The 15,574-nt window shown below is 35.5% G+C and overlaps 1 pseudogene; it reads right to left on the reverse strand.

Moving 5' to 3' along the window:
• Nucleotides 1-15,574, reverse strand: part of LOC113509489 (organic cation transporter protein-like) — a 34,786-nt pseudogene that overhangs the window by 9,790 nt on the left and 9,422 nt on the right.

Here is a 15,574-nt window from a genome sequence, read left to right on the forward strand (position 1 = left end):
GATGCAAATGGCTTTGCACTGTTTCTTCTAGCTTCTAGTAATCCATTAGGGAGACTTATTTTTTTTTAAATGGACAATTAACAGCTGAAAGGGATAATTATTATAAATTGGCTCAAACCTTTCATTAGCAATCTGCGAAGGCCTATGCCCAATAGACAATATGTATAGAAAATGATGCATGTACCAACCTGATTTGGTTTATTGTTCTGGTGTGAAATCTTGGTCAATGTCTCTTTGGACTTGTTGGATAGAGTGATATTGTTGATTTTTGCGACTTTATTCAACTGACGGCCTCGTCGTTTCTGGCAGTACCATCGAACGCCTTCGTCCACCAGAAAATGTACAAAATACGTAGATGGCTGAAAATATGGAATATAGAAACTGCTCCGAAACTGGACAAAATATCAGCTATGCACGAGAAGATCACACGACGCTTATGACTCACGGTTTCGAGTGCTAAAAGCATAAAGTAATACAAAGTATTCGATTAAAATTAATTCGATAACGTTCTTGGACATCCAGTAATTTCAAATTAATCTCTCGTTTAGGACATGAAATTATATTGATTTTTTGTACGTTTTATTTAGTAAATTCTTAAATTATTCTCTATATAATTTTCCTATATATATTCAAATTTGATTTTGTCCGAGATCGGGAACTTTAATTATTTATAATGAGCTGGTTAGTTTAATCTTAAATAGTTTAATATTTAAGTTATTAGAAAAAGATTTTTAAAACCAGGAGGTTATTGAAAAAAATACATGACACTTACACAAAACCATAGAAGCATTTCCATATCCCAGTGCAGTTTCGAGGAATTCAAAGACGAGTAGCATCCAATAGTTGACCGAGAAGGACTTTATCAGGCCTACCATGCCAACCACAAGAGGTGTAATTATTATAACAACTTTTCGGCCGTACCTGAAACCAGATATAAAATCCTGTGAAAATCTGATATAGTGCTGAATAGTGCTAAAGAGAACATCAGCCAATAAGTCGACGGATACCGTGAGTGATTTGAGACACGAATTATCTTTGGATATTGGATTGATGGGTTTACCAGAAGGAGACTGTGTACAAAAGTCGTTTGCTTCGGTATCTCTGTCCCATTTGTGATGTCCATGATGTGTTTTGGTTTGAAAGGTGGGATATGGCAGTGAATTTACTGGGTACAAAAGAATAACACCTGAGTCCTCAGGAATGACAACGCATGGGAGGTATCATGGACGAAATAGTATACTCAGTTATGTCCATGGTACTGCTCATGTCTTTAGGTGACGGTTACCACTTTCCATCAGGTGAGTCGTCCACTTGTTTGCTATTCTATATTGCATAAAAAATATGAGTAATGAAGTTAATTCAAGTAACCACTAACATCTGTTAACAATGCCCACCACTAGTATAACCTAGCCGAAACAAGAGGCCCTAATGCTAGCAATGTAGGTCTCTTAACTTACCCACCGCACGATTCCCCGTGGAAACCACCGTGGTTAATTCCTGGTGAATCATTCTCTGTGGGCCAACCTATTACCACCTCACCAGCGTAAACCCATAACACAGGAGGAAATATATGATTGATAGATACCATATTTGATTCATCAATAAAACCCAGCTCACTTATAAATGTAAAGAGACGACTAAAAACAGTCTTTCCAGTTTCCATTCAACTACATTCGCGGGCATTTAATCAAAATGCTTGTCGCAATAATTTTGCAGTAAACAATAGCATTATAAAACTAAATAGATACTGCGAAGCACATGCTTATGTACCCACATGATTGTGATTTCTGTGCATTATTAATAAAATTGTATGTAATAACGTCCAATTTTATTAACAATGACTCGGACCGCAGCCACTAGACGGTAGTTCGTGTTTACAACCGTGACTGTTGACCGACCATCCATCTATTTATATAAAGAAGAAACTGCCTGATTGACTGATCAACGCACAGACAAATATGGTAGGTCTAGAATCATGAAATATTCACGACTTCTGTGACCTATTTGAATAATTCTTTTTTGTTGCGTTTGTCAGGACAATGTTTATATGAAACTCCGTAAGATTTCTTAATCTTTTATAAAATTTCCTTACCAAAAATAAGCGAAAGAATGAGAGAGGACATTAGGTCTTATTTTCCTCATTAGTACACCCGTGCGGGCGAGCAACTAGTTTATAATTAATTATAATTAAGAAAGAAGTTCTGTTCGTAGTCAACTAATGGCTTGAATCCACACATATTTACGACTAAATGCCTAGTGGGGTATTCAGAGGTTTTTTTACGCAACTTAGAATGTCAAACAAGCTGATGGCTCACCTGATGGAAAGTGGTACCCTCGCCCATAATACCATTCAAGCATTGCCATTCCTGACGACTCAGGTGTTATTTCTCTGTACCCTGTAAATTCACTGCCATATCCCACCCTGCAAACTAAAACACAGCCATGTAAACACAACTGCTTCACGGTAGAAACACGAATGGGACAGAGATGCCCAAGCAAACGACTTTTGTAGAAAGTTTTCTTCTGGTAACTTCATCAGTCCAATATCCAAAGATAGTTCGTGTCTCATCTGTATTAGGATAGGTATTCTGACTCTTGATTGTATAGTATCACCTTTATCCAGATATAAATTCGAAAAATTTGTACATTCACCTGTCTGATATAAAGCCGGACAACAGAAACGAGACCACCAGCCCGAGGTTATGCACTGATCCGATCATCGTCCTCTTCCAGGGTTGGCAGCCCAGGTCGAACTGGAAATAACATGCAGTCCAATATTATTAACTGCTATCTTGAAAATTATGGGAACTTTTTTGGAAATTCTACCAGGAACATCGACAGATGGCTCACCTGTTGAGAAATAACCATCGTCTATAGACATGAAAAGATATTTCTGAGAAGTTGACATTTCTGAGGACTAAGATGTTATGCTGTCATACCTCCACCACCCTTTAAACCCAAATACTCAAACTAAACATAGTTGCTTGGCAACTTTTATATAAAGTCTTCAAGGTCTGGCAAGTCATTACCAGAGGAAGACTTTGTACAAAAGTCCATAGCTTGAGTACCTCTGTCCCATTCGTGTTTCAACCGTGAAGCAGTTGTGTTTGCATGGCTGTGTTTCGGTTTGAAGGGTGGGATATGGCGTGAATTTACTAGGTACAGAGGAATAACACCTGAGTCCTCAGGAATGGCAACGCATGGGGGTATCATGGGCGAAACAGTATACTCTGTTATGTCCATGGTACTGCTAATGTCTATAGGCGACGGTTACCACTTTCCATCAGGTGGGCCGTCAGCTTGTTTGCCATTCTAAGTTGTATAAAAAAAAAGTCATAACCTCGTATATATCAAGGACTATCTTACAGTTTGGTATATAAGGTAAGGTATATATAGTACTAGCTGATGCCCGCTACTTTGTCCGTGTGGTATTTCTTATTCCTGTTTAGTATGTATCGACATATGTACCTACTTATTATGTCTGGGAATACTGGACCAAAATTAACAAATGACGTGTCGTTCTCACTCTTTGCCTTAGGTCAAAATGGGTTTACTTAAGTAGATTGTGTACTAAGTTGTATAAGTTACTATAGTTTTTAACTATCCCACAGGAACTCTTAAATTTTCTGTAATTAAAAGTATTCTAAAAGGTTGACCAGGGATGTAAGGTATCACCATGCAAAATTTCATTTAAATCGGTCCAACAGTTTCGAAGATTAGCCCGTATACACAGAGGGACAGAGAAACCAAAAATTTTAAAAACTCTGGATGTGTTTTATTTCACGTCTAACATCCCCCTGACTCGGTTTTTAACGTTTTTTTTTTTTCTATGTACAGACATTCGAGCTCTACAGTATATAGTTATATGTATAGATCTGAAAGAGTGACTTAAAACTGTACAATTATGGTTCACAATTATGGTTCGTTTGTCGGAAGGAAGTCCCAAGAGACTCGACGATTAGATAGATACCCGTCACATATTCCATTACGTACGAAGCAGTTCGACAGTAGCTACTCGTAATAATAAATTTATTTGCGAAATGACAAATCACATACCATACGATACATAATTTACTCTCGTGTCGACTAATACATACTTAACTAATGAGTCAACGTAAGACTATTTATTTAGAGATTGCGTACATTGTTTCTATTATGTTGGAAATACTTTTGGAATACGAATAATTATTATTAAAACAACGATATTGTTTACTTTTAATCATAATTATGATAAAATAATATAATTCACTGTGTGTATTGTGACTTCATTGATGGAACTTCATTATATGGACTAGAAAATATTATTCAAAATACTACAAGTATTTTTATTCTACTGCGTATATTTATACATTATTTTATACACATACATTTATACACATACATTTACGCACATACATTTACGCACATACATTTATACACATACATTTATACATATACATTTATACACATACATTTATACACATACATTTACGCAAATACATTTATACACATACATTTACGCACATATTATTTATATACGTATGTTTACAACTATGTTTTATTTTTTTGTGTTAGATGAAAATGGTATGGTAACCCCGCCTGCGCTAACGGGATACGCTGGCGGAGCACCAGTGAAGGGTGATAGGTGAGAATGAAAACAGACCAGTTAGCCTATCATGATGAATTCATCAGGAATTAATTATGATAGTTTCCATAGGGAACCGTGTGGAGGTCGACCTGGTTAGGTATATTACTATCAATGGGTTTATCAGTCTTTTAGGATTGTTAGTAATGGGGATTAGTAGCAATATACCCTGTCAGGTCGACCTTCTCGTGGGCTAACTGATCTATTTCATCGTCACCTATCATCTCTCACTGGTGCCTTGCCAGTGTATACCGATAGCGCAGCCAGGGTACTATTCCATTATCCTGGAAGATATCGCTTTTAGCGATAAGGTCGCACATTGTTTTCTCACTGTGATTATTTCTTGTAATTATTTATATTTATAATAAGTTTACTATTGTAATCTTTTGGAGGAAACAATAAGAAGTATCTATTTATCATCCATTAAAAAAACATGGAATAAGCTCCGTAACAAGTGAACCGAATGCCGAAATGGGCTGAACAAATACTGTAATTTTACATTTATAATGTTTTACTATAATTTTAACATTTTAAAAAGCAATTTGCACATCCGCTCCCCGAGTTCCGGGACCTTGAACTTGGCCTGTGTGACCATTATACGCCAGGGCTCATTAGGCAGTTTACACACGTTTTACGATAAATATTTACAGTGTTATTACTGTATCTAAATACGTAAATAATATAAAGTACATGGAGTCGGTGTGTGGTCCCAGCATAGAATAGACCACCCTATTCCTTTCCCGTGGGTGTCGTAAGAGGCGACTAAGGGAACTTAATGGACAAAAGATGGGGAGCAGCATCCCTCTTAAAACATCATTAAAGCCTGACTGCGGTTGCCAACCCGCCTGTCAAGCGTGGCAACTACTATCAAAACCCCAAAGGAAAGGCCTATATTCAGCAATAGACAGCCGATATGATAATGATAATACGGAATTGCTGGGGGGGAAGGGATTGTTAGTAATTGGGAGATTAGTCCCCGTTGCTATCAATGAACCCTATCAAGTCGACCTCCACGCAGTTCCCCCTGGAAACTATCGTGACTAATTTATCGTTGAATTCATCACTATGGGCTAACTGACCTGCCTTTTCATCCTCACTTATCACCCCTCATTGGTACCCCTCCAGTGTATACCGATAGCGCAGGCGGGGTTATCATGCCATTTTCATGCATTAAAAAACTTAAGATTATGGACTAATTCTGGGTAATTATTGTTGAATTATTCATGATGGGCCAAGTGCGTATACCGATAGCCATTTTCACCCATTAAAAAAAGATACGGAATTACTGGTGGGGTGATGGGGGCGGAGGGGGAGGGGGTATTAGTGATGTGTATAAACCAATCTGGATTAGCTATCAATGATCTCATCTTAATTGGTACCCAAACATGTTCATCTCATTAAAAAAAATATTATTGGGAAGAAGGAAATCAAAAACAGCATTTCATGACGATTGGCTCGATTATTTAGCGTCAAGAGATAACATACAAACTCACTATCATATTCATAATATATATAAATAAATAAAAAAATAGAAAAAAAAAATAAGTTTTTTTTATACAACTTAGAATGGCAAACAAGCTGACGGTCCACCTGATGGAAAGTGGTAACTGTCGCCTATAGACATGAGCAGTACCATGGACATAACAGAGTATACTGTTTCGCCCATGATACCCCCCATGCGTTGCCATTCCTGAGGACTCACTTCACTCATTGCTTCACGGTTGAAACACGAATGGGACAGAGGTACCCAAACAATCGACTTTTGTACAAAGTCTCCCTCTGGTATATACGTAATATATTAATATTGTTGTGTTCACTATCTGTCTGTCTGTGTCGGACTCCGCACAACAATAGGAGCCGACGACCGCGTCACCACACATACATATGTACAATTGTAATCACTCAATTATTATACGTATATATACATACATAAACCATTTCTCACGTTTTGTTTATAATGGTATACTAACGGTCATAAATTGGTCTTATTTATTATTACCACAATAGAATTGCCATTTTATTTGTCCACCGTACTTTATTTGTCCACTTTCCTTCAGGTGGGCTTTTTTTTTATGGATGAAAATGGAATGGTAACCCCGCCCGCGCTATCGGTATACACCAATGAGGTACCAGTGGAAGATGATAGGTGAGAAAGAATGCAGGTCATTTGGCCCACCATGATGAATTCAACAAGAATTAACCAAGACGGTTTCCAGGGAGAACCGCGTGGAGGTCGACCTGTATATTGCTAGCAATGTAGCTATTAGACCACATTACTAACAATCCCTTTCCCCCCTTTCAGGTGGGCTGTCAGCTTGTTTGCCATTCTAAGTCGCATAAAACTCAAATCCCACCTAATATGACGTGGTCATCGTCATCTATAGACATGAACAGCATCACGAGTCCTACTTATCAAGGACAAAGTCCAAATAGTAATAAAGGAATGCTTACCTCAGCAACAATGCTATTGTAATCCTCATACACAATTTTCTCACAGGACATTGTTCTGTTGAAGTGAAACCTCTCCGGCGAGCACGTTTCATTATACTGGGTCGCCCACGAGGGACTGTACGCTTCAATAGACGAATTAGAATCCAACCCGTAAGGTAGCGGCCTTTGACAACTTCTGGTGTCGTTCATCAGAGCAAATGATATCCAGGACACGTTGAATCCGACTTCGGCCAGCTCGCATTCTGGTACTATACATCTGTGGACAATCGTCTATTTTCAATTCTAGTTCATATCAGACTAGCAATATGTTCCGGCTTCGTATGGGTGAATTTTTTAAATTAATTTTGTAATTTTTTAAGTTTATTCATTGCAAACAAACAATCGAATTTTTAATCTTTATAACATTAGTATGAATAATATAAATCATAATTTAGATACCTTTAAGTAATGATCACCACATTTTATCACATCAACCGCCAGCTTGTTTACCAACTTGCAAAAAATATGTCCAAAAATTTGCAATCTAAATCTAAACTGGGTCAAAATAAACGAATTACAATAGTACCAAAACAGATACTTAAAATATCAATCAATTTATCTGCTGAGTAGATTCAGTATCTTGGAGTATGCTAAGAAGCAAGAAGCATGTAAATTTATAAAAAAAAAATTAAAATGATTTATTTTTAAACAAACTCACAACTCTTGTCAAATATAATAAAAGTATATATTATATATATTTTTTTTTTTTTTATACAACTTAGAATGGCAAACAAGCTGACGGCCCACCTGATGGAAAGTGGTAACCGTCGCCTATAGACATGAGCAGTACCATGGACATAACAGAGTATACTGTTTCGCCCATGATACCCCCCATGCGCTGCCATTCCTGAGGACTCAGGTGTCATTTCTCTGTACCCAGTAAATTCACGCCATATCTCACCCTTCAAACCGAAACACAGCAATGAAAACATAGCTGCTTCACGGTTGAAACACGAATTGAACAGAGGTATCCAAACAATCGACTTTTGTACAAAGTCTCCCTCTAGTAAACTACTGTTTCAGTATTACGTAAATTCTACTGCACCAACTTGAATGCAGTTTTCACAGTTGTGTTCCTAAAGGTCTAACTTAAAATCTGATATAAATTTTAGCTTATATATAATAGTATAAAGTTTCTTTTTTTTCTTTCTTATTATATTATATGTTTATAATTACTCCTCTCCATCCAAAGGTTGCCTGGGAGAGATCGCTCTTAGCGATAAGGTCGCACATAGTTTCCACATTGTGATTATTTCTTGTAATTATTTAATTTATAATAAGTTTAGTATTGTAATCTTTTGGAGGAAACAATAAAGAGTATCTGTCTATCTATATATTTTGCTATTTAGAAGTAATCTACTTCTTTGGTCTTTCCTACTTCTAAAACCATGCGTACAAAGTAACAGGCAAAAAGTTCTAAAATAGAAATACTATGTGCCTGATTAGCAAATCAATTTACTAAGCAAAGTATGAATATGAGACCAAGATGGGAGTAAACATATCAATTGAAATGATAATGATTAAAATAACGCTGAGAAATTTAAAAATATTTCATGATCACAGATAAACTTTCAAGTCTTACCTTTTTTTTATTACATTGTCACAGATTAATCATAATTATATCTGTAACATAATGCCTCATAATTATAAGCTATGTTGTAAAGCATAATAATGTAACTAGATTATTAAAAATATTCCATCAAGAATCTTAGATTTATTACAGCATTGTACACAGCTATTTAAACTATAATTTACTTCGTGTTTATAAAAATCGAACCTAGGAGTTATCAGATTGTTGCCTGTACCCATGAGGTTCTCCATAAATCTTTGAAAGTTGTTGGTTGAAGATTTCCCTATAATGAATCAACTGAAATCCCGTCAGAGTATACAGCTAAATCAAATAGTTACCATTCCATTTTCCTCCATTAAAAAAAGTAACTTAGTCCCAATAGAAAGAAAGTTCTTAATTCGACTGTATTTTTTTGTGTACAATGCATGAAAGGTTCAGAGGTTCGTTAATGTACCAAGAGATGACAAATAAACAAACGCACATTTACATTTATAATATTAGGAAGGATGAGAAAGCTAGTTTGTTACATGTTGACGCTTTATAGAATCAACTAAATGTCACGAAATATACACGTACTATTTAAGTCGAAGGAAAACACTTTCGAAGGAAGCTACTTTTGATCCTTGCCATGCGGACGAAGTCGTTGGATTGTTATATTAGCAAACTGTCCACTGCCTAACATAGCCTCCCCTATAAAGTGGGGTTCTGCCAGTACTTGCCATGTTTATCAGGCGGGTTGGCAACCGCAATTATGATTTGGAGATCTTTTAAGAGGGACGCTGCTGCCCATCCTTCGCCCTCCCTTAATCGCCACTTACGACACCCACGAGAAAGGAAGGCGTGGCATATTCTGTGCCGGAACCTACACGGCTAAAGTTGCTGAGTAAAAACTAGTAATGTATAAAAAGTACCTGTGAGCCACATCAGCGGCCGTGAATACATAATTGAAGTTGCACATGGCGAGGAAGGAGTCCCTGAAGGCGAGGAGGAATAGCAGGAACACCTGGTACTTGCCGAAGCTGCCCAGCTCATTCAGTATACCGTCCACGTTGAGCTGCCCGTCGGCTGACTCCTCCGCCACCTGCACACCACGAGGGAATCTTAGTCTTCAATTTCACACATTTCTTTTTTATTATTTTAATACCTTCAAAATACTGTGGAATAAAATAGTTGATAATATGGGTAAGGTACAAAGTGAGAGGTACTCAGAACGTAAGGTGAGCATTTAGAAGTAAGCGCTTGGCAGTGGCGGTTCTAGGCTGAATGTGGCGAGGACCAAGTTCACTTATTCACTAGTTACTGTATACCAACAGCGCAGGAGTGGTTACTATCGTACTATCACCCATAAAATACGAGTATAATAAAAAAATATCAAATACACATAATGTTTCATAATTATTAATATCAATGCACTTACTCTGACTGCAGTTTCCGTCCCCATTTTACTATTTTGACATTCACCTGATCTTCCTGATTCTCTCAACTGCGTACATTATTTCTGTAACAAACATTTACAAATTGAAAGTCTGGAAATGTTTGTATTGGTAGAAGAAGAATGCAGATAGAATATATGATCTAGGGCAGAATATTAAAAAAAGAAATATAATTTCTCAATGTCCTCTACCCAAAGGTTGTCTGGAAGAGATTGCTTGGCGATAAGGCCGCCTTTTGTATCACTTCTCATTAATATTTACTGTATTTGTTATTTCTCTTTTTACTTGGTGCAATAAAGTGTAAATAAATAAATAAATAATTTATTTCGAGTACCTATTTTTCTAGTATTTCTCCCTTTGTTTGAAACAATTTGGTATAATCCTGTTATTGCCGTTTTTAGTTTCATTCATTCATTTTAAAAAAGTACTTACGCTAGAGTGTCATTAGCAGACGATTTTTAAAATGTAATAGAAATATGAGAGATAAATATAATATATAATAATAATAAAGTAATATTATAAACAAGACAATATTATTTATTAATGGAAAAACTCAAAAAATTATTAACCAATTTTAATAATTTTTTTTACCTTTAGGAAACTACATTAAAAAAATTTTAGAGATACTACATTATCTGTATAAGTTGGAGCAGATTACTAGCTGAAATAAGGCTGCAGAATCTAGTGAGCGGTTGATTACACTTAAAAATAAGGTAATGAAAAGTTCTTTGAAATTAGTTGCTGAAGATTGTTGCTGATATGCCCTTTGCATTCACTTCCAGTGCATATAAATTAGCTGCATGTATTGTACACGCAAGAGGACCGTGTATAATTTGGCTACTGGACATTTCCCTTTGGGTAACGCCGCCAGGAGCAGTACGCGGCGGCTAAGTCTTTGGTATTCATTTCTACATAGTTATTTATTCAAAACAGTGCTTGTAACATTTACAAATGTACAACACACGTCCAAAAAAAAAAACAGTCCATTGATATTGAGGCACCGTTAATAAATTTGTGCTTACACTACGAGATATTTGATTTCTGTATCTTTTTTAATTTTGAATAATGTTGTTGCGTACATTATTTTCTTTTCAAAATTAATAACCATGTCTTTGTTAAGTAATAATAATAATAATAACTTATAATAATAACTTTATTGTAGCTAAAAATCGGGTACACAATTTATTATACAGTGATTACTACACTAGGCTCGCAGGCCTATACTCGGTAGGTGTACAAACGGGAACCCGGGATCCAACATAAGCGCCTCGAGGTACGTCGTGTGGTTTTTAATAAGTACGAATCCTACACACCCCAGCTGCCCTCCCTCCGGCAGATGGGATGGTCTTTCCAAAGATTTTCCACACGTTAAACAAAAACAAAAGGCTCGCAGGCCTGTATCGTAGTAGTCGGTGAGTGGCTAATTAAGTTAGTACATATTTATTGCCATTTACAGTCCGGCTCTTGTACAATTTTATCATTTAGGTACTCGACAATTAAAATACATTTAAAAATAAATAAAATAATAATGGTGCGTAGATATATAAACAATTATTGTATTCTAAGAACGCTGCAGACCCACAGTTCTCTCTGCTTCAATTTCTATTGAAAACCAAAAATATCTAAACAAATTTACAAGCTTTCATTATTAATAGAGCTCTCTTCCCACGCCTTTCTGAGGAAATCAATTTGTGTATATTTTTAAAAAGAACATCTTCTATTTTTATAAACATACTGTGAGAGGGAGACTTTGTACAAAAGTCGATTGCTTGGGTACCACTGTCCCATTCGTGTTTCAACCGTAAAGCAGTTATGTTTGCATGGCTGTGTTTCGGTTTGAAGGGTGGGATATGGCGTGAATTTACTGGGTACAGAGGAATAACACCTGAGTCCTCAAGAATGGCAACGCATGGGAGGTATCATGGGCGAAACAGTACACTCTGTTATGTCTATGGTACTGCTTATGTGTATAGGCGACGGTTACCACTTTCCATCAGGTGGGCCGTCAGCTTGTTTGCCATTCTAAGTTGTATAAAAAAAATCTTAATTTTTTACATATGATATACACCGTAGGTACTACTAGCTGATACTAATGTTTCTCTTCACTCTAGGTATGCCGGAAGAAATCTCATTTGCACATTTTTCTACCATTATTTAGCATGTGCAATAAAATATATTAATATGTAATATAGTATAATATATATATATGTGTATATATATATATATATATATATTATACTATATTACATAATAGAATGCACTATTAGGTATAGGTATAAAACATCATATTCTTTAAATACCTACCTAATACACGTATATCTCGAGTAACGTTTACGGGAATATATTATGACTTTCAGGAAATACAGTTTGCCGCACGCCACAATTGTAAACTTGTATTCTATTACGTACAGATGGCGCTGCTAGTCAAAGATCGCTCTCTGTGCCCTAACACGAGACGGGTATAGGGGAGAAATAGTTTGTTAGTAATGGAGACTGAGATTTCCATTGCTAACAATATACCCAACCAGGTCGACCTCCTCGCGGTTCCCCCTGGAAACTACCATGGTTAAATTCATGAATTCATCATGATGGGCTAACTGGCATGTTTTCATTCTCATCTATCGCCCTTCACTGGTGCTCCACCAGCGTATCCCGTTAGCGCAAGCGGGGTTACCATACCATTTTCACCCATCAAAAAAAACACGAGACGGCTCATTTATTATAATGACGTCACCATTGATCTGGCCTATGGATAGGTGGTAGATTTGTATGGCTTATCACCATAAGTATAATGGTTTCACCATCATCGATTCTTGCACAAAAAAATATCAGTAAATACACAGCATTTGTCAAATTTTATTAAAATATTATATATTAAATTAAAATAGTAAAATTAATTTTTGAATATTTCAAATTTTTAATTATCATTATTCAAAAAGACTTGTTTACAAGCACTTTAAAATCACCATTTTTTTTTATAGTCACTCTGTGTTCATGGCTAAATTAAAATGTCGATGTACCTCGCCATTGCATTATATTTATTTATAATTTATAATAATTTAAATACAATTTCCATTATTTGTATTATATTATTATTTATATTGTTAATATCTTTACTCATATAATGACATTAAATAATTTAATTCTATTTTAATTTTAATTTTATAATAATTTAACTCTGTGGTTACCTATAAATGTAAGAACAGTTAGATCTAATCCACCAGTGTATTGTATTGAAATGTTTAACTGTATCTTATGTTGGTGATCCTATAAATAAATAAATATGTATTATTGCACTTGTAAATTACATGTAATACAATGCATTTATAAAAATTATGAACAAGGGTGGACTTATTTCTGACAGAGATCTCTTCCAGTCAGCCCAATACAGTTAGAAAGCATGTCGTCAGCAGGCAGCTGAAGTGCTACTAATTATTAATATTTAGTTAAATAAAATATTAAAATATAAATTTAAATATTACATAAATACATATACTATTAATAAATATAATACCTACCTACTTAGCGAATTAGCAATGAGGAGGTCCTGCTTAGGGTTAAGGAAAAAAAAACAAATTATTAGAACTATTGAGGACAGAAGGGGAAAAATGTTGGGACACTTGATACGACACGACGAACTTATGAACATTATAATAGAAGGTAAGATAGAAGGAAGGAGGGGGAGAGAGAGGCCGAGACAAAGTTACATCAGGCAGATGAAGGAAGGAGTTGGTGTCGTGTCGTATCAAGAGGTGAAGAGACTCGCTGAAAATTGTAGTGAGTGGCAAGAGCTCCACCGACAAGAGTGCAGCTCTTAAATAGATAGATTTATATAATAGATGTTAAAATAAATGAATATAGTTTGATGATTTTAAGATTTGCAGTTCAATTTAATAAATACAAAATAAAAAAAAATAAACATTGCGAAGAGTGGTCAATCTACACAATGTATTACAGCGTGTTACTGCTATCGCGGACGTTGGCAATAACGATAAAGCAAAATTAAATAACCTCTGTTTATGTATACAAATACACGTGCCGGTATTATAGACAAAACATGCTTTATACCGTACGTACATAAAAATTATGACACCATTTCGAATGCTTTTCTTCTAATTGTTGCAATTATAACGACTTTACTCATGTATTAAGTTTTATATTGCCTGACGTTACGAGTCAATAAGAGCCCTTATTAATGAGCCCAGTTGTTCAGACTTTATCTATATTATTATTAATTAACAATCTACATCTTGAACATTTTCAAATCTTCAAGACACTCTTTTAATATTTCTTCAACGTGGTAGCTATTTTGACACTTTTAACAAATTATCATTAACGAATATTATAATTTGCTTGTTATAAATTTGAATTTAGAATAAAAGTTTTTAAATTCTATGCATCGAATTTTCGTTTTGGCGCGCATTTTTTTACTCTTAATAATTCTTGCTACAATGAATGCAGTGCGTTCCATTTTACGTATAAATTATCAGAAAAAAAAAACACATTAAAATAAATTTTTATACAACACAGTAAAATCATACTTTTTACATGTTTTGAGGTAAAACTTTTCGTATAAAATATTCACTCACAACTTTTTTTTTTATCAACAGCCCGCTTTGAAGAACGTAGTATCACATAAATTGTATATTTTTGTTTCAGTCAGATGTTTGTGTCTAGTTTGAATTTGATCACAGTAAAGCACATATATACGTATTAGTCAGATTTTCACCTATAAGTGGGATTTCATAACACCCGCTCTCAGTATATAAGCGTTCGGTAACGGTCGCCGCGACGTTTGAATCAAACATAACAATTACAAATGGACGTAATTACTTATATAAGTTGTATTGTAGGTGCGTTCATACATCACATTTGGCAGGGCGTCATGGGATTATTCTAGAGGAAATTATTCAGATCATTTACGTACAATATGGTCACTTTTGACGTATGTAAACTCTTAGTGCTACTTTCTTTACGCCGCAGACTGTCAAAGGCCTTCCCTTTACGTTTCCATGAGTCTACTGTAAGCTTGACTGGATCATATTCTGGTCAAACCCATCTTATTTATACGTCATTGTAAATCTATCTACGGTTCCGTAGTTCAAATATAAGATGATTTTCCTTTCTTTAGACTATCGGAAGACCTCAATTTAAATTAGACAATTAAACGTCTGGAATAAATATTTTGTACTATAGGCATAAAATGGGCCACCCCTTTTTTCTTCCTTTCTAAGGAACCTAATTAGTTGAAGTATGGGCAGCAACGTCCCTCTTAAAACATCACCGAAGTCTCACTGCGTCGCCACGTTTAGCGAACGGATTGACAACCAACCAGTTCGCCAAGCGTGGCAACTACTTGCAAAATCTTCTATATGGGAGAGGTCTAAGTTCAGCAGTGGCCAGTTAAAGGCTGATATAATAAAGAATAATTATAACGTATCTATGGTAAATATATAA

This window comes from Galleria mellonella, unplaced genomic scaffold (assembly GCF_026898425.1).
Source record: "Galleria mellonella isolate WM207_F2 unplaced genomic scaffold, CSIRO_AGI_GalMel_v1 utg1899, whole genome shotgun sequence".
NCBI classification, from domain to species: domain Eukaryota; kingdom Metazoa; phylum Arthropoda; class Insecta; order Lepidoptera; family Pyralidae; genus Galleria; species Galleria mellonella.